Genomic DNA, 20,702 nt, shown 5'->3' on the forward strand with positions numbered 1-20,702 from the left:
CCTTGCTCACGCTGCTATGCCAAATATATATATATATATATGGAAAGAAAATGCTTCCACAACCAACCAGCACAAACTCCAGTATATTCCTTCCGCTTTATTTAACAGGATTATACACAGGTGAGTGTCATCCCTCGGCATTCTGGGACTGGTAATCCTGCATCATACCCATGTGGGCTGCTGGTGAGTCGATTTAGCATAGTTCTTAAAAAGACGGCATCCAGTCATGCAGTCTCCCCCTCGTTACCTCCTGCTCCTTAGGCCACAGTTCGTACTGCAGCAGAACCGTTTCAACACGGCGGTGCCTTTCACGACCTGGGTTTGGCAGTATTATTTGGAAAGAAAAGGAGACCCTTGATTGAGATGCACTCTCAGGAGGTTTTTAAGTCAGGGAAGATCTTGTGGTTGCCGCGCCACCTGACGTGTTTCAGGCTCCACCCTTTTTCAAAGGTATGCTTTCACAAACAACCAGCACAAACTCCAGTATATTCCCTCCTCTTTATTTAACAGGATTATACACAGGTGAGTGTCATTCCTCAGCATTCTGGGACTGGAAGTCCTGCATCATACCCATGTGGGCTGCTGGTGAGTAGATTTAGCATAGTTCTTAAAAACACGGCATCCAGTCATGCAGTCTCCCCCTCGTTACCTCCTGCTCCTTAGGCCATAGTGTTTACACTGACGAAGGACTTGGCTTCCGAAACGCGTCTGTTGCACGAATTGTTTGTGGGCTGAAAATAAAACCTTGCTGCCTTACCTCTGGAGTGCGCTTCACATTTCTTGAAGGAAATGGTCTCTGAGCTTTGAGATATATATATATATATATCAGCTCCGTCTCTCTCTTAGTCTTTCAGAAAGAAAAACGGCACTCGCAGGGAAAGTGTTCGATAAGTTTTAATCAGCACACTCGGCAGACAAACGCGTTTCGGTTCTCCGGTTCTCCTTCGTCAGTGACGAAGGAGAACCGAAACGCGTTTGTCTGCCGAGTGTGCTGATTAAAACTTATCGAACACTTTCCCTGCGAGTGCCGTTTTTCTTTCTGAAAGACTAAGAGAGACACGGAGCTGATATTTTTCACGTGGGGCACCACCACGAGAGGCACCCGCCTGCGAGTGACCCAGACCTTCGGTGCAACGGAGCTGGAATATATATATATATATATATATATATATATATATATATATATATATATATATATATATATATATATATATATATATATATATATATATATATTACCTACTGGCAGTCGCCAGTAGGTATATATAGTTAGGATTTTTTCCCTATGGGATTTTTGAAAATTCTATGTCTAATAACTTTGGCGTTTGTGGACGGAATCGGCTGAAATTTTCTGGAAAATGGCACATTTTGTTTCTGAGCAGCTCCTGGAAATTTGGGGGGGGTTCGTCAAGGGGGGGCCGAGAAAAAAGGGGGGTCCCAAAACACGTTTTTCCCATGTTAATTCCCATAGGGCGGTTGGCCTCACTTTTAGCCCGAACGGCTGAATGGATTTCCACGAAACTTGGCAAAATTGTAGGGACTGTTAGCCCGATGTGCCTTTGCTAGGTCTCAATATATGTGCTTCAGGGGATTTTGAGAAATTAACGTTTAAAACAAGATATATATCTGTAACAGCGCTCCGGGCTGCGCTCCGGTCCGCTTACTTTTCGCGAAACGGAACTTTGTGATGCGAAGCTGATTGGCTCTCCGGTGTCTGTCAAGATTCTAAACAGTCCGGAGCGGCCGCCATCTTAACTCTCGGTAGGATCGAGAGAGAAGAAGAGGCCAAAACAAAGGGGGAAATTACCATAAGGGGGCATAGTAGATCCTCGTTGACCCCCTAGGTTTTACGTGGAGGTTTTAAAAGGGCCCAGGAGGGTCAAAAAAAAAAATTTTTTTTTTTTTTTGCGTGGTGAGCGCCAAGTTCGCGAACCGGGAAGCGTTCTGGGCAGCGTACTATAAGGATAAAAGAATGATAGACTTTTCTAATACTGTATGTTAATTGTTTGTTGTTTTTGTTGGTTTTTTTTTTCTTTATTTTTAAAGTATTTTTTTTATTTTGATTGTGTTTCATAATTCATTAAATTTTCTAACATTTCAGTGTCAGAAATTTCAAAATTGAATATAGGGTGTAAATTGTCCTCATTTTGAAGCAGGTTATCCACTGCTTCAACACATTGTAGTAGTTCCTGGTCTCTACTTTGATCCATAAAATCATCATTTTTTTCTTGGCTGCTCTCCTCCAGTACAATTGTAAATTTAACTTGTTGCTCGCCTTCCATTTTGCCTTCCATTTTGATTAAAAAAATATATATTAGTAGAGATAGGGCACTGTTGGGATTAATTTTAGATAGGCAGTTTTTATCAGTGAATTTATCTTTTGGCAGTGTATAGTATCAGAGTGGAAATAGGACTATAAAAAAGTGTATGTGATTTAACCAAGACAAGCCTAACTCCATTCATAACTATAACAGAGAAGTCTATCTAAATCTATAACTACTATAGAGGGATAGTATATATCTATCAGAAAAAGTCTACCATATTAAGTTATAGTGCACAATATACTTCAGTTTTAAAAATAACAACTTACCTTCACAAACAAGTTGAATTGTTTGATAGCTATTCAAATGTGATGTACAAGTACAACAAGAAGTAGCAGTCAAAATGGCTGTGTTTTCTTCTCCTCCTTTATATATATACAGGTATATAACCAATCAAATGTCAGATAATAAAAGTAGAAAATGAAAGTAACATTTTCATTGGTTGTCAATTCCAACACTTCAGATGTGTTTTGTGAAGTAATTTACCTCACGGTACTTAGAGAGGTCTACAGGCTTAATGGCTAAATGGAATTTCAATCAAATTTGTGAAAATGAAAGGGATTGTTATGTAGTATGAGCTAATCTATATTTGGTGAGAGTGTCTCTAGTCGTTTTTCTGTAAATTACTTTCCCACCTTTTTTTTGGACCGCTTCCCGGGAAGCGGCTCGGTTCGCGAACTTCAAGCGTCACGGGGGTCCACCATTTTGTGTTTCGGTCGCATTAAGATACAAGATGGAGGACAAATAATGTTTAGAATGGGTGACTCGCTCCTCCTCAGGGTCTGAGTGGTCGCTCCCTGGCAGACACCTGGTATCGTAGCGCTGCTCCGTTTCAGAAGCTCTTTCAATATTGCATTTATTTTCACCTGCTGTGTGCCTGTATAGCGCTTTGCCTTAATAGCGCTGTAACTTTTCATTTCTGCTTGTTTCCTGACATTGATTGCGCATTTGTCAATAGCGCTCCGCTCTGCTCCTCCCCCGCCTCCATTTTGCTGGTTTGTTGTCGTCCTCGTGTGCCCGACCCGCCTCCCAGCTGAGACGCCCTCCCACTAACTTATATTAGCGCTCCTCGCCCTGCAGACCCTGTGACTCGCTCCTCCTCAGGGTCTGAGTGGTCGCTCCCTGGCAGACACCTGGTATCGTAGCGCTGCTCCGTTTCAGAAGCTCTTTCAATATTGCATTTATTTTCGCCTGCTGTGTGCCTGTATAGCGCTTTGCCTTAATAGCGCTGTAACTTTTCATTTCTGCTTGTTTCCTGACATTGATTGCGCATTTGTCAATAGCGCTCCGCTCTGCTCCTCCCCCCGCCTCCATTTTGCTGGTTTGTTGTCGTCCTCGTGTGCCCGACCCGCCTCCCAGCTGAGACGCCCTCCCACTAACTTATATTAGCGCTCCTCGCCCTGCAGACCCTGTGACTCGCTCCTCCTCAGGGTCTGAGTGGTCGCTCCCTGGCAGACACCTGGTATCGTAGCGCTGCTCCGTTTCAGAAGCTCTTTCAATATTGCATTTATTTTCGCCTGCTGTGTGCCTGTATAGCGCTTTGCCTTAATAGCGCTGTAACTTTTCATTTCTGCTTGTTTCCTGACATTGATTGTGCATTTGTCAATAGCGCTCCGCTCTGCTCCTCCCCCCGCCTCCATTTTGCTGGTTTGTTGTCGTCCTCGTGTGCCCAACCCGCCTCCCAGCTGAGACGCCCTCGCCCCTCCCCCTCCACCATCCATATATGACAGGAGTTCCCGCGCGCAGCGTTTACGCCCAATTCGCGCCGAAGGTGCGCCAAAGGTAAGCCCGTCTACGCCCGTCCGCGCCTGGACCGCGCCCAGCGCCAGACCCCCTGCCCCCCGTCCCTCTCAGCCCCCCCGCATTACCTACGACGCCTCCACCCTCCTAGCCCTTAACCCCGGTCGCGCCCCCAACTGCGTCCAAGCTGCTCCTGGACACACCCATGGACCTTTCTCCTGCTACTCCTGCAATTTCATCGGCACCGACAACATCTCCGCTATGACCACACCACAGATTCCTGACATCAACCACCTACAGTGCATCCTTCTCAACACCCGATCGGTCCACAGGCACGCCATTGACCTCTGGAATCTACTAGACACCATCTCTCCAGACGTCGCCTTCCTAACAGAAACATGGATGAACGCTTCCTCCGCCCCAGACATCACCATTGCCATCCCCGAAGACTATAAGATCACACGCAAGGACCGCACCGACCACACAGGAGGAGGAATCGCTATCGTCCATAAGAAATCTATCCGCATCTCAACCAGCTCTGACGCCAACCTCATTAACTCCGAACACCTTCACTTCCAGATCCACATCGACCCCAAGACCACACTCAGAGGCACCCTCCTCTACAGACCACCAGGACCCCGCGCAAAATTCAGTGAAGACATCACGGACTTCATCACTCCTCACGCGCTCCCCTCCAAAGACTACATCCTTCTGGGAGACCTCAACTTTCACCTTGAAAAGATCAACGACCGCAACACCACCACCCTCTTGGACAATCTCGCCAACCTCGGACTTAAACAACTGGTCACTTCCCCCACCCACATCGCAGGTCACACACTCGACCCCATCTTCACCTCCAGCAATCATGTCTCCTTCAGCCACACTACGGATCTCCTCTGGACTGACCACAGCTGCGTTCACTTCACCTACAACAAACCTAAACCCACCAACCACCTCCAACCAACTCTGCAAAGAAACTGGAACAAAATCACCACGGACCAGATCTCCACATCGCTCCTTCTAAACACCCCAGCCCACTCTTCTAACGCAAACGAAGCCGCCGCCAACCTCACCCTATGGTTATCCAACACCGCCGACACCTTAGCACCACTGAAGAAACGTCAAAGCAAACCTGGCAGCAAAAAGGCATCATGGTTCAACGATGATCTTAAGAAGTCCAAGAAACTCTGCCGCTCCCTTGAAAAGGCCTGGAAAAAAGACCCAACCACCAGCACCAAGGGCGCCTTCAAAAACGCCACCCGCACTCACCACCAACTAATCCGAAAGGCCAAGAAAACAGCATTCAAGGATCGACTTGACAACAACGCCCACAACAGCAAGGAACTTTTCAACATCGTCAAGGAATTTTCCAACCCCTCGGCCAACTCCAACGACATCACCCCCTCTCAAGCCCTCTGCGACTCCCTAGCCTCATTCTTCCACAACAAAATTGCGGACATCCACAACAGCTTCGACAACGAACCCGGAAACCAACCCACCCTACCATTTGCTGAACATTCTCCCCCCGTGAACACCCTTATCGACTGGAACCCAATCTCCACTGAGGGCACAATCCGCCTGATGAATTCCATCCACTCAGGATCCCCCACAGACCCATGTCCTCACCACATCTTCAACAAAGCAGACTCCGTCATAGCACCGCACCTCCGAGATGTCATCAACTGCTCCTTCAACTCCGCCACCTTCCCGGAAAGCTGGAAACACGCAGAACTCACCGCCCTTCTGAAAAAACCCACAGCGGACCCCACCGAACTCAAAAATTACCGCCCCATCTCGCTTCTTCCATTCCCGGCCAAAGGTATCGAGAAAGCTGTCAACAACCAGCTCGCCGCCTTCCTCGAAGCCAACAAATCCCTCGACTCCTCACAATCTGGCTTCCGAGCAAAACACAGCACTGAGACCGCCCTCATCGCAGCAACAGACGACATTCGAACTCTACTGGACAATGGAGACATAGTCGCCCTCATCCTCCTCGACCTCTCTGCAGCATTCGACACAGTCTGCCACAGCACCCTTTTACAACGCCTCAATAACATCGGAATCCAAGGAAAAGCACTTGAATGGATCACCTCGTTCCTCACCGGAAGAACCCAGAGAGTCCGCCTCCCACCATTCAAGTCCGAGGCCACTGAAGTCATCTGTGGCGTGCCACAAGGATCCTCACTCAGCCCCACCCTCTTCAACGTATACATGAGCCCCCTCGCGGCCATCGCCCGCCAACACAACCTCAACATCATCTCTAACGCGGATGACACTCAACTAATCCTTTCTCTCACCAATGACCCCAGCACCGCCAAAACTAACCTACACGAAGGAATGAAAGAAGTTGCCGAATGGATGAAACAAAGCCATCTGAAACTGAACTCAGACAAAACAGAAGTCCTCATCTTAGGTACATCCCCCTCTGCATGGGACGACTCCTGGTGGCCGGAAGCCCTCGGAAAAGCACCCATCCCGACAGACCACGCACGGAACCTAGGCGTCATCCTGGATTCTTCACTCTCAATGAACAGACAAGTCAGCGCCGTATCCTCTTCCTGCTTCAACATTCTTCGCATGCTCAGAAAAACATTTCGCTGGATCCCCACCGAAACAAGGAAAACAGTCACCCATGCTCTGGTCATGAGCCGACTGGACTACGGAAACACCCTCTACGCAGGCACTACCGCTAAACTCCAGAAGAAACTCCAACGAATCCAAAACGCCTCAGCCAGGATCATATTAGACATCCCACGCTACGAACACATCTCTGGTCACCTTAAAGACCTCCACTGGCTACCCGTCAATAAGAGGATCACTTTCCGACTGCTAACCCACGCACACAAATCACTCTACGACATCAGACCAGAATGCCTCAACTCACGACTGTCCTTCTACACCCCCCCCGCCAACTACGTTCTTCCAGCCAAGCCCTCGCCACTGTACCTCGCATCAACAAGACCACCATGGGAGGCAGATCCTTCTCATACCTGGCTGCTAAAACTTGGAACTCACTCCCTGCTTACCTTCGCCTTACCCAGAACCACCTAGCTTTCAGAAAGCAACTTAAAACGTGGATATTTGACAAGTAATCCTCCTCCCCTTTCTAAGCGCCTTGAGACCCTCTGGGTATGTAGTGCGCTATATAAATTCTCTGACTTGACTTGACTTGACTAGAAGGGGTCATGGTAGACTTATCTTGACCCCCTAGGTTTTCTGAGGGTGGCTGAGGAGGCTTATATGTGCGGAAAAAAAACATTTTTTTAAAAAATTCCGCGAGGTTAGCTTTCGGTTCGCGGACCGGGTAGCGCCCCGGGGAGCGTAATTTGTGGAAAATTAGTGAAAAAAGTTAGAAAAAAATAATAATTGTGAGTGATCAGATGAAGGGTAGCTCTGAGAAGAGCTTTTGGGTTTATGGTACATTTAGGTACTTATAAGTAGGTACCAATGCACAGTCTTAAATTCAGAATGAAAATTCTGTTGCCCTCATCTGAGAAGTGAACTCCATCTCCTCTGTAGATATCTTGCATGTAGTAACGCAAGTTATTGTTGTACAAGGAGCCCATTCCATGGTCTCTCATGTAAGCTGAAACAGATTTGTTTACATGCTTCCTCGCTTTCTCAATTTGTGGACAAAATTGGTTGGACCACCTCCATTTCTGTCTTTGGCATATATTGGAATATACCAAGGCAGTTTGAGGTAAAAGTGCCATTAATTGCTCAAAGGTGTCCTTTAAAAGCATTTCCAGACCTACTCCAGTCAAAGTGCCCAAATCATTACCTCCACAGTGCACAATTAACAGGTCAGGTTTTGGCAAATGCATAAAGGTTTTCACCAATAGTATCAATTGGTGACATTTTAATCCTCTTTGGCCCAACCACTTAATTTCCACATCTTGTAAATTGAGGTTAGGTAAATTTCTGTTCTCAGCATACCTTTGAGCCCAGTGGATGTAACTATGTCCAACAATCCAGACTTTAAACATGGTGAGAGAAGGTTGTGCTGCAGTCAGATGAAGTGTGGTAATGAAAGGGCAGTTGAAACAGTAGGAGTTTGTAAAGAAAAAAAACTGTGGAGTTTCAGTGCTAATGATTCATTAGCAGTGATTGGTGGATTTCCATTTCTGAAAACAGAAGGTTAGGGTGCATGGATGTGTTCTTTGAAAGATGCAATTTGAATGGTCAAGGAAAAAACATTTAATGAAAGATTGCACTGGATACGCAGGTGCACTGAGAGTTCAGAGTTCAATTGAAACATTGTTTTGTGAATTTGCAAACATGAGAGGTCTTCCAGGAGGTGGTTGCTATGGAAAAAAGGCAGAGAGGGCAGAGGGGGGAAGGGTTTTGATTTTGAAAAAAGTGAGGGAAGAGTTATGATTGGCTAATATGAGAGATATGTGTAATGAATATCTGTATTTCTGTGCTTTCAATAGCTGCAGCCTCTGGAGTGCATCCTGTTTGATCTGCTCAAGACAATTTGGTGTATTTCTGAGACTGTTTTGAAACTCAAAAAGTATTTGCTAAGGTGAGAAAAGATTTATTTAATTTAGAAAGAGAATAGTATGATTTAAGGAGAAAATGATGAAGAAAGCTGTGTTTTTAAAATGTGGCTTTGTCTCAAGTGAAATACAAATAGATTTTGTTTCTTTGAGAAATTGTAATTGCATATTCGGTTTAGCATTCTGGCATGCAGTAACACAAGTTATTGTTGTACATGGAGCCCATTCCATGGTCTCAAATGTAAGCTGAAACAGATATGTTGTGTTTAAAAACGATTTTTGAAAAGAATTACATTTTTGGATATGTTCTGCTAGAGCTTCATAGGTTGTTTGGGTCATATTTATAAGGCATTTGAGTGTCTAGGATGTTATTTTTCCCTTTTTAAATGGAAAGCGTTCTTCATGGGGCAAGTTTGTTGTAAATATGCTCCCACCTGTGCTTTGCAAATTTAGATTTTGATTATGGGAGTTACATAGCCATGTTAATAATGTCCCAAAAATGGTGCAAGGGCATTCAATAAAACGCTTTCATGTGTCTCAAGGACATTTTCAGTCATTTCTTCTTGAATGCAGGTATACAATTGATTTATATGCTGTGTTTAAAAACGATTTTTTGAAATCAATTACATTTGTAGATATGTACTGCTAGAGCTTCATAGGTTGTTTTGGGTCATATTTATAAGGCATTTGAGTGTCTATGATGTCATCTGCAACCGTGTGTTGGCCTCACCTCAAACAAACAAAACAGGTGATGGACCGAATGTGGATCAATGACACCCATTTACCCCAGTCCAAAGATCTGGGCCCAAACAAACCTCTAGATAGGCCACACTTTATCGTCAACCTGAATAAATCATTTAAAATGTTAGGGAGAGATTTATGATTGTTGTATGCCTGTTTTATACCACTGTGTGTCATTTTTGTGACGCAGTGGTGGTGCCAAAGATTTGCTATGTTATATATTAAGTAGGGTGTTAAGTTTATGATGACTGTTATTCATTTACTGTTTGGTAATAGTGGTTAATAACAGTTTTTAATTATATTTTTCCACAGATTCAACTGCACATCATTTCTAAATTGAAAAAATGCCAAGTAAAAATCATATTACAAAGGCGAGAAAACGTCAAAGACAGCAAGACCATGTATTATTGCAGCAGTCCTCTATCCAAAATACTAGTGAAATCACCAAGAAAGCTCCGGGTAAGAGCACGAAATCATTCATAAGAAATATTTGTAGTAAAAAAAGTATTTCTCCCAAAAATGTTTTAGTCCAGAAAAAGAAATGCAATTTAAATGGAAAGGAAAGACCCATCAAAAATGTTACTGGTAGAGGAAGAGATAACTCTGTGCATGATAGTAGAAGGAAACAACAGTTTAGGGACATTCAAAAACGAATGTTCCGCAACAGAATAATAGTTAATTTATTAAAAAATATTAAAAAAGGCCAACAGAAAGTGGCATTTTATAAGAAGAAGAAAAATGTAGAGAAAATTATTGATCATGCTTTTGAAATTAAACGAAAGTTGTTTATTTTGATAATCAATAGAATTAGGAAACTAAACAAGGTAATTTCTGATTTCAAATCAAATAGTAGATGGAAGAGAGTAGTAAATCGTAGTAACTTTTGTGAAGTTTTTTCCGGAGAATGGATGCATAGTTCAAGTTGTGAGGCATTTTTTAATGAGGAGAGTTATTTTCAGGATAATGATTTGGTGTTTGCAGTTGACACCAGTGGTCGAGCTTATGAAGTGAAGGATGGTTGTCCAGTTGAAAAAGAAAAACTTGTGACAACAGAGACAGACGAGGTGTTAGGTAATGAGGTTTTAGGAAGACGTCCTAAGCGTCCTGTGTACACCTGGAAGTGTAGTTCTATTTGCAGTGTGCGACAGGATTCCATCAATTTGCTTTGTGATTTTGTATGGACATTTAATAAGAAAAGTTTGAAGCAGAAAATGAAGTTGTTGCAAGAATTAGATCCTTGCAGAGTGAGAGAAGCGACAGGTTTGCATGGTCATTCACTGGCTTGTCTTTCCAGGAGAGTATGCCAGAGTGTTTTTCATCATTTCAGGATGCTAGCAGTGCATCATAATAAAGTCAGGAAAATAGTGAGAATGTTGTATCATGCTAAGAGTCCAGCAATTATGCTTAAACAATTATGTGCTGCTCTTTTGCATGGTTCTGAAATAGATGTCAAGAATATTTGTGAAGAAATTGAGTTTTGTTACTTTGGAAATAAAGATGAGAATGTTCAAATTGACCCAGAAGTAGAGGGTAATGTTGAAGATAATGTACAGGTTTCCAGTACAGATAATTTTCAGAAGGAAATTGCCACGTTTCAGATGAAATCAAGTGAGAGGCCTAATTTCACTTGTGTGTGTTGTCGACGCACTTATTATAAGAATCAGACTAAGTTAGTGGATTTATATGCAAAAAGTGAAAGGGAAAATAATAGTGAATGGAAGGATTTTGCCACATACTTGATGGTAGAAAATTCTTTTAATTTGGGATCGGATCAACGTGTGTGTACTTATTGTTGTAACAAATTAAACAAAAACCAGATGCCTGCTAGGGCGGTTCATAATAATCTTGAATTAGTTGAGATTCCTTCTGAATTGAAGGATTTAAATACTTATGAATCTATTTTGATTCAAAGTATTCATCCCTTTCAGGCTATTGTAAGAATGGAGCCAAAGACAGGGAAGTTGCCTCCAGCAGATTTACAGAGAGGATTAAAGGGAAGAGTTGTTTATTTGCCTCTAGATTTGAACAAAAACATTAACACAATTGGAGTAGAAAAAGTTGAAGAGGAACCTTTGGTTATCTTGGTTAATGGTGTTCCGACAAAGAATAAGAAAATATGGCAAGATTTAGTGGATGTTAGGAAAGTCAAAAAGGCAACATTGTATTTGAAGAAAAATAATAAGTACTATATAAATGTATATGTTGCAGAAGAGGAAGTAAGTGATGAAGAGGATAGCGATTTGTGTGCTGGCCAAATTGAGAAAGTAGAGGCCTCTAAAAGTGAAGAAATATATGAACATTATAGTGTTCATCCTTTGCATTCCAAGGAAGTCATGGGGAATGCAATTGAGTTGTTTCAAATGAAACAAGCCAAAGGGAGTCCCATTAGTGTTTGGGAGGAAAGTTTGGAAGCTCGGTGTTTCCCACAGCTATTTCCAACAGGTAAAGGAGGAAGATATGATGAGCAGCCTCATCAAATTCCTGCGTGTGAATACCGGACTTTACGATTGTATGCAGAAGATCCTAGGTTTCGTCAATGCATTCCCTATTTGTTTCATCTCTTGTTTGAAAGCGATCTGTCTGGACTGTCATATGCAGTGAACCACATCTTAAAAAGCGGTATACAGATGCGAAACATCTCGGCAAGTGACTTTATGCATAAAGTCAATGTCCAAGACAGTATTTTGGATTCTCACCTAATTAATCTCATGGCGTGTCAGCCTGGTACTAATGAGTACTGGTATCGTCGTCATGGTGATTTAAAATGTATGCTGAGGAACTTAGGAACTCCAACATGGTTCCTTACTCTGAGCTGTGCCGAGTATGGCTGGGAAGACTTACTTGAATTTCTACGAGAGGCAAATGGAAATATTGAAAACATTGAATTCAAGACACCAGGAGAACTGTGTTCTTTGGATCCAGTGAATGTATGCAGGTACTTCAATCATATATTTGAAGCTATGATATCTTTCATCACAAATAAGAAGAATCCACCTCTTGGAGAGGTGTTGGATTTCTTCTGGAGAAAGGAGTACCAAGCAAGAGGTGCTCCTCATATACATATGTTGCTGTGGATCAAGGATGCACCTAAATTTGGAACAGATCCGGATGACTTAGTGATGAACTTCATAGAACAGTATTCTACGTGTGCTGTTCCAAACGCAACGGAGAAGAAAAGCCTAAGAGAACAAGTTCTACGTTTCCAAAGCCATCGTTGTGCAAAGTACTGTCGTCGTAAATTCAGAAACAAGGACAAGTTCTACACCAAATGTCGTTTCAACTTTCCACGACCGGTGATTTCTAAAGGAAGAGTGAACAGTTTGATGTCTTCGCTGCGACATAATGTCACGAGGAAATCACCCAAAAATACATACAGTTTGAAAAGGAACGAAGAGTCCAAGTACATCAACGACTACAACCCAGTGATTTTGTCCATGTGGAATGCTAACATGGATATACAGTTTGTGGCTAACAACTATATGGCTGTGGCTCGGTATGTGATATCTTACATCACCAAAAAAGAAAAGACAGAACTGAAGGATATGTGGGAGGACATTTCCCATGAAAAGAGCCTCAGCAAGAAGTTGTACAGTTTCAGTCTGAAGATGTTGTCGCATCGAGAAATTGGAGCTTATGAATGTTCTGACCGGTTGTCTTCAGCAAGTCTCTATGCCAAGTCCAGGAGTATCGTTTGGGCGAGTCTTGGTCTTGCTGCAACGCGAAATCGAGTTCTAAAACCTGTCCGGGAAATTGAGTATTTGGCAGAAAAGGAACCAAACACTACCGACATTTTGAAGACCAACATGTTGGATACATATTATCCAAATCGAAGCAGTCACCTTGAGAATGTTTGTCTATATGAGGTTCTACAAAATGATATATTCAAGAGGAACATCAAAGAAGATATTGAGAATGGAGTGTATGCTGTAATTGGAAGTGAGGGATGTCTGGTCAAGCAAAGAAAATGCCAATTAGTAAACCATCGAAAATTGAGTGGCGAATCTCCAGAAAAAAAGGAGTTTTTCTATTTAGCACTTTTGCAACTTTTCAAGCCTTGGCGTGCAGAAGAGGAACTGCTTGGAGATTTCCTCTGTTACGAAGACTCTTTCACTGCTGCTAAGGAGACCATAGAATGTCCTGCTTTTCCCAAATATCAAGAAATGCGAACTTTGGAAATTGAGCAGGAAGCAACGATTGCAGTCGAGATTGCCAGAGACAGTTCTCAGGACATTCAGAGTTCTGTTTCATTGAGTCAAGATCCACTTGGAGGACCTATTATCGAAAATGAAGCTGCCCCTGCTATGAATGAAGTGGAAAGAGCCATGGCACATGCTCAGGAGGATTCAGTTAACTTAGAAGACTTGGAAAAACAACTCAACGTTGAGCAGAGGAAAATATATGATGAAGTTACCAAGCAAATTGAGCATGGATTAAGTCATGAGAAGAAAGAGTGCTCATGTACATCGTTGAAGCCTGTCCGACTGTACGTGAGTGGAGAAGCGGGAACTGGAAAAAGTTTCCTCATTAAAGCAATTTCTTGTTATTTGCTGGAAAGGACTGAGTCATCGCTGTCTTGTGTTGTCACCGCTCCAACTGGACTGGCAGCACATAACATTAAAGGTATTACTTTGCATCGTCTACTGATGCTGCCAGTGGAGCATGACAACAAATTACAATACCACAAGTTATCTGGGGATGCTTGTTGTGAAGTTTCAAGAGTCTTGAGGAAAATGAAACTTCTTATCATTGACAAAGTAAGCATGGTTTCCAATGTCATGCTTGCCTTTGTGCATTTGAGAATGCAAGAAGTTCTTAAAACTGAGTATGATGTGTTATTTGGTGGCAAACACATCATTGTTTTCGGAGATCTTCTGCAGCTGACACCAGTAAAAGGTCAACCTGTGTTCAAAATACTCACGCATGAAGATACCAGGAAGTGCCTAGGGAGCATTGGCAACGTCAATATATGGTTAAACTTCAATTATGCTGAACTGCATGAAAATATGCATCAGGCGAAGGATGAAGATTACAAGAATATTCTACAAGATATTAGAATTGGAAAAGTGACCGAGCATGGAAAAGAAGCTTTAAATGCACGATTACTTTCAAATTTATATCCCGAACAAGACATTGTGCCTGAGAATATTTTTCAGAAAATTACTGAGAAGAAATCCGGAATATGTTTGATGCCAACTCTTGCAGAATGTGCCATCTTCAACAACAAAATGTTGAATTTAGAAAAGCAAGAGATTGTGAAACTTGAAGCTATTGACAAAATAGAGCATATGGGATCAACAATTATTTTGTCAGAGAATTTGAAATCAAAATTGGATTCATTAGAGAAGACTATATCTAAAACAGCGGGTTTTGAAAAGACTTTAAATGTGTGTTTAAATTGCCGAATCATTTTGAGAGGGAATTTACATGTTGAAAGAGGTCTGGTAAATGGATCAATGGGTAATGTTGTTGATTTTGAGAAATACAGAAATAGAGATGGAATAGAATTTTTAAAAATTAAATTTGATGGCATTGAGGAAGTACAGCTAATTGGTCGTTGTTCTGCTAGGTTTTTGCTTGTTAAAGACTTAATGTTCGCCGTAAACAGTTTCCTGTTTGCTTGGCATATGCGGTGACAATCCCTAAATCGCAAGGTTTAAGTGTAGATAGTGCATTGGTGAATATTGGCAGTTCTGTGTTCAAGGAGGGTATGGCATATGTGGCATTGTCACGAGTTAGAACTTTATCGGGATTGTACTTGATTGACTGTGATGTCACAAACATTTGTGCGGATCTAGATTGTGTTAAGGAATACAATAGGTTAAGAAGAGAATATGCGCCACATTTGCCTCAATATCCTTTGTTTGAGAAACGTGTGGTAGGCCGTAAATGAAGAAATATCAGTAATAGTAGGGAGGTTGTAGCAAAAAGACCAAAAGTCGATGAACTGAAAATTGTTAGCAGAAAGAAAGTGGATTCTGTTGAAGATGTTGTCGGTTTTCAATTTGAAAACAGTTCTGGTGTCAACTGCTATGCAAATGTAGTGGTTAATGTTCTCTTTTCACTAGAGACTTTAAAAGAACAGATTGTGTTCAATTCGGAACAAAGTTTATGCTGTTTGTTGAATTCTGTGTTAGAGAAATGTAGCACTGATCGAACAAAAGTAGAAAGTGTGTCTGAAGTTCGTTATCTGTTAGATGAATGTTCAGGTCAAACAGACTTCTCTGAAAATAATCCGCAGGATTGTCAGGAGTTTTTAATGTATATGCTTCATGTATTGCAAGATGAGGGTGTAGATGTAGATCACTTGTTTGGGCTTTCTTATCAATGGCAGCATGACTGCGAGAACTGTAGGGTATCAAGTACTACTAGTGTAGACTCAGAAAGATTTATATATTTAACTTTGCCAGACAGTAAATCAATCTCCTTTAATAAGCTAGTAAATGCAGCGGATCACAACATGGAGTGTAGCCAATGTAAATCTGAAATGATGTCAACATTATTTATTCGAAGATATGGCCAGTATGTCATTTTAATGATCCAACGATGTAGGCCTGATGGATCAAAATTGTCAACTTTAATAAAAAAATGTGTTGCTTCTCAGCTGTCAATATCAGGAAGGACTTTTGTAACTGTAGCAATTATCTATCACGATGGTCCTTCAACAACATCAGGACATTACACAGCTTATTTAAAGTCTAAAAACGGCTGGTCATTCTGCAACGATTCTGTTGTAACTTTCAAAAAAAAATTGCCGTTTGACCTTAAAAATTCTTACCTGGTGTTTTTAAAACCAAAATTTTAATGAAAGAATCTCGGGATTTCCTCTGAGGAATTGCAAAAGGTTCATCAAGTAGAGGGAATGTAAGTCTGCAATGCTGTCTAGATTATTGGTCCAAAACTTTTAATTATAATGTCAATTTAAAAATCCAACTATATAAACTTGATGCAAGTAAGTCTGCTTCATAGTAAGCAGTATCAGTGTCATAGGAAAAGGAGAACATGAGTGAGAAAGAAGGGTAAGATATTAGTAGTCCAGGATTGTGAAAATAATCTTAAATGTTTTCTTTTTGAAAGTTGCGAAAATAGAAAATGACGGGATTTGATTGGAAGAATTACAAGAGTTGTGAATCGCTGCAACATGATTTGGCCAAGTGGAAACATGTGGTAGAATGTGAGAAGTCTTTTCTTGTATGTAACATATTTTTCAAAACGATGGAGGTTTTCTTTCAGAAAGTGGCGGGCTGAAAATATTTATAGCACAACAGAGTGGACGCTGTTCATAGGACATCCTTCGACGTCATTGAAAGTAAGTTAATTTTAAGGAGTTTTGAATTCAGATTTTTTAGGTTGAATGGGTTTTTTAAACACAATCATTTTGATTGTGTTTTTTTTCCCCGCTGTTACATGATGAATACCTTCAAGTCACTGATTTAAGTGAAATTTGATACATTCTGAGAACAGCAAAAATAAACCATTTAACATGTATAATTAATGTTCTGCTTTTTGTACTTATGATATACATTTAGAAATGTGAGGTAGATATGGAGAAACTGAGTCTTCTGTAATTTTAAAAGTTAATGCTTACAGTGCAGTACTTCTGGGTACTGTTTTCTTAAAAAAACTGAATATGCCTCACCTCAAAGAAACCTCTTGAAAGGACACATCTTATTTGCATCCTGAAACAATCATTTACAATGTTAGACACAATTTTATGATGGCTTTACATCTCTTTTGCGCTGCTATTGCATCACTATTGTGAGACATCAGCAATGCAAAAGAAGCACCATGTTCCAAAATAGGCCTCACTTCATCAGCATGAAGATACTGTTTGTTTAAAATAAATATCTTTAGGATTGTGTAGGGGACGTAGAGAAGCAGAGGCTTCTGTAAGTGTCAAAGTTGTTGAAAAACTGTTTCTTCTTGAACCTTTTCCCTTCTTTTTTCTAATTTTTAAATACATGTTTTAATATTTTTGGAAATGTTTGTTCTCTCTTTTACAGATTGAAAGTATGAAAAAATATTTTTAAAAGTTAACAAGAATTATAAGGTAAATGTTTTCTACTCTTTTTACCCGCAATGCACTGTTGATGATGTCACTGACCATGTCATGAATGATGTAATAAGAAGACATGACTTACTTCATTGGTAGGCCTTCACATGTATTATCTCCTCTGTATTCTTCAACAAGCGTAAAATTGATATGCAACCCTGAGTAGGCCTCACCTTAAACAAACCTCAGGAGAGACCACACCTTATCGTCATCCTGAATTAATTATTTAAAATGTTAGTGACAGATTTATGATATATGTATGCCTGTTTTGCGCCACTGTGCGTCAGTTTTGTGACACAGTAGCGGTGCAAAAGATATGTTATGAGGCGTCGAAATTACAAATTGATGCATTTAGGCAAATGTGTCCTGCTGTTTTAAAACCGTGCCACATGAAACCGATGCAGCACTGATGAAAAAGATGCACCATGTTGCAAGACAGGCCTCACAAGGAGTCATATGTATCAAGCTAATTAGAATGCTTTGGCGACATATTTCTGCTGATAAAAAAAGCAAAACTTTTATTGCCTATGTTGATGATATGGCTCTATGTTATTTACATTTCTTTGCTGTTTCAATTAATCTTTTTCAGTTATTTCTTCTTTTCTGTTTTCTATTTTTTCTCTCTGTTATTCCACATGTTTTAATCTTATTTTGAACATTCACTCACATTCTCCAAGAAACTCTTCTTTGTTATTGTTCTACTCTCTTTTTTTTCTTTCACTTCCTTATCCATTTAGTTTTTCGCAATTATACCCTCTTCCATCTTTTCTTCGTTAAATAGATCTATTAAACAGTATCTCTGGTTTACTCCCTATAGCTATCTTTCTTTAAACATTACTCTCTGTTTACTTCCCTTAAACTAACTCTTCTTTTTTAAAAAAAAAAAACTTTTGGTTCGCTTCTAGTTCGCGAACCGGGCAGCTAACTGGAAAGCAAACCAAAAGAAATAGAGCTTGCCAGAGTGCTAAACATTCTAGCAATTTTATTTGAAAGGGGAGGTAGTTCTGAAAAGAACTTTTTTTATGTTTTTGTTGTTTTATTATTATTTTTTTTTTCTAAACATTTTTTGATTTTTTTGTATTTTTGCACAGTTTTATATATATTTTTTTTTTTTGATGGAGGGGAAACAACAAAAAACAGGCATTGAAAAAGGCTCAACAGGAGCAAAAAAAAAATTACTGTTTGGGTGGGTTAGGGCAATTGTGATTCTCGTAAGCAATGTTCATTAAGTTTACGCTCATGTTCCCACATGAAAGCAATGCCCCACAATACAAGCAGGTTAGCTTCATGTGTTTGAAGTTCTTTTGAATGTTTGGCACGGTTTCCTGTGCCTCTCCTCCAGTCAGAGAGATATGCAAGGTTGACCTGGCCACAGGAGTTGTTGGGGGATTATCCTGCAGGTCACGCAACTCTGCACGGCTGTAGTTGAGTGGATGCCACCTGGTCATATGGCGATGCATGGTATAGTTTCCCATGCTATACTTTTTTTCAGTGCCTCTTGATAGCCTTTTTTTACAGATAAGAAAGGTGGCATATTTTGCATTGACTTTCTTCTCCCCTCGAGGGATTGAAAAAAACTGCCAGATAAAACTAGTTTTCCGACGGGAAACACGGGGCAACTCCTGTAAGAACTCTTGTTCTTCTCTCTCCTCTTCTTCAAGTTCATCCTCTTCCTCCTCCTCTGTGTTGGCGATGAACCGAGATGATGGTCCTCTCTTCTCATGAGGAGGTGGAGGTGGTGGTGGGGGTGCACCAGCTGAAGCAAGTACAGAAGCCATTGCTCAGTTATAGGTAAATGGTCTTTCTCTCACCAAGATGAAAGTCAGAGTGAGGAAAGAAGTAGGGGTTTTCATCATTTGGGAAAAGCAAAAGTTCTAAACCAATGAAAAGTGTTAATTTTAGATCACATGACCTAGTATTACATCATTAGGAAACCAAAAGTGAAATGAACCAATGAAAAGTTTTATTAACAAGTCACATGACCTGTTCCGCTCACGTTACGCGGTGCGCGCCGCGTCCTGGATCGCTTCCGGTTCGCGGTCCGGAGCACTTCTGGGAGCGCTAACGCGGCGCGTCATAAGACGCATTACGCGACAAAGTGATACGTCTCGCTTCCGCAAAACGTCACAGTTGCGCAAACGAAACGTTTACCGGTTCGCGGACTAGGTCGCGGCATCAAGATGAGCTAACGGAAAGCTTCCCAGTTCGCGAAGCAAAAAAATATTTTAAAAAAAATTATTAATAAACATCTAAAATATATTTTTGGATTTAAAGAAGAATACATTTTACAGCTTCAGATGTTAGCTTTTAAAAAACCAATCAAATTCACTGAAAAAACCATAGGTTATAGACCATATATAGTTAGGAATTAGCATTTACAGAACCTTGAAAATTCACTGAAAAAACCATAGGTTATAGACCACATATAGTTAGGAATTAGCATTTACAAAACCTTGAAAATTCACTGAAAAAACCATAGGTTATAGACCATATATAGTTAGGAATTCGCATTTACAAAACCTTATTTTACTCACACAAAACCATTGAAATTCCATATATAGTTAGTTGCACTAACTATATATCGCGCACCCGCAATCCACTGCTGATGATGTCACATATTACATCATTCATGACATGGTCAGTGACATCACTGATGACATCACTGATGACATCTCAAATGACATCACTGATGACATCTCAAATGACATCTCATTTGACATTACTGATCACATCACTGATGATATCATTCATGTGATAATACGATGAACCTCTTCAGACTCTAATATAACCTTAGATACAATCAGTGTAAACAGACACTCACAGACTGTCACTCATCTATGGAGTTACTCACACACCTAGTCAGTCATGCAAAGAATCAATCGCACCTCCATTTCCTCAACTATACAGTTATACACACCTTACTTATTCAAACATATACTAACACATATTTACTCTCTTATACAATCCCTGATACAAGTTCACAATGATCCATACAGCCACTCACACATTCACTGGCTCTTATGCACAGTTATTTATATATGTCAACTCTCACATGTACTGTGTTTTACATATGTACTTACTTTGACATGTAGCACTGAGATATCCATTCACTCACCAATACACTCATGCACACAGTCAACCGCCCATACAGCTGTTTCCACATGCACTTTTGAAACCATACATCTAGTGAATCAACTGCTCACACATCTATGCACAGAGTCATACACCTCCCAGCCACCCACACACACACTCAGTCTCCCATACAAATACTTGGGCAACCAATCAATAACCCATATAGTTACTCATATAGCTACTTATCAACACATGCAACAGTTTACAGAACAACAGACA

The sequence above is a fragment of the Lissotriton vulgaris genome, chromosome 10 (assembly GCF_964263255.1).
Source record: "Lissotriton vulgaris chromosome 10, aLisVul1.2, whole genome shotgun sequence".
In the NCBI taxonomy this organism is placed as follows: domain Eukaryota; kingdom Metazoa; phylum Chordata; class Amphibia; order Caudata; family Salamandridae; genus Lissotriton; species Lissotriton vulgaris.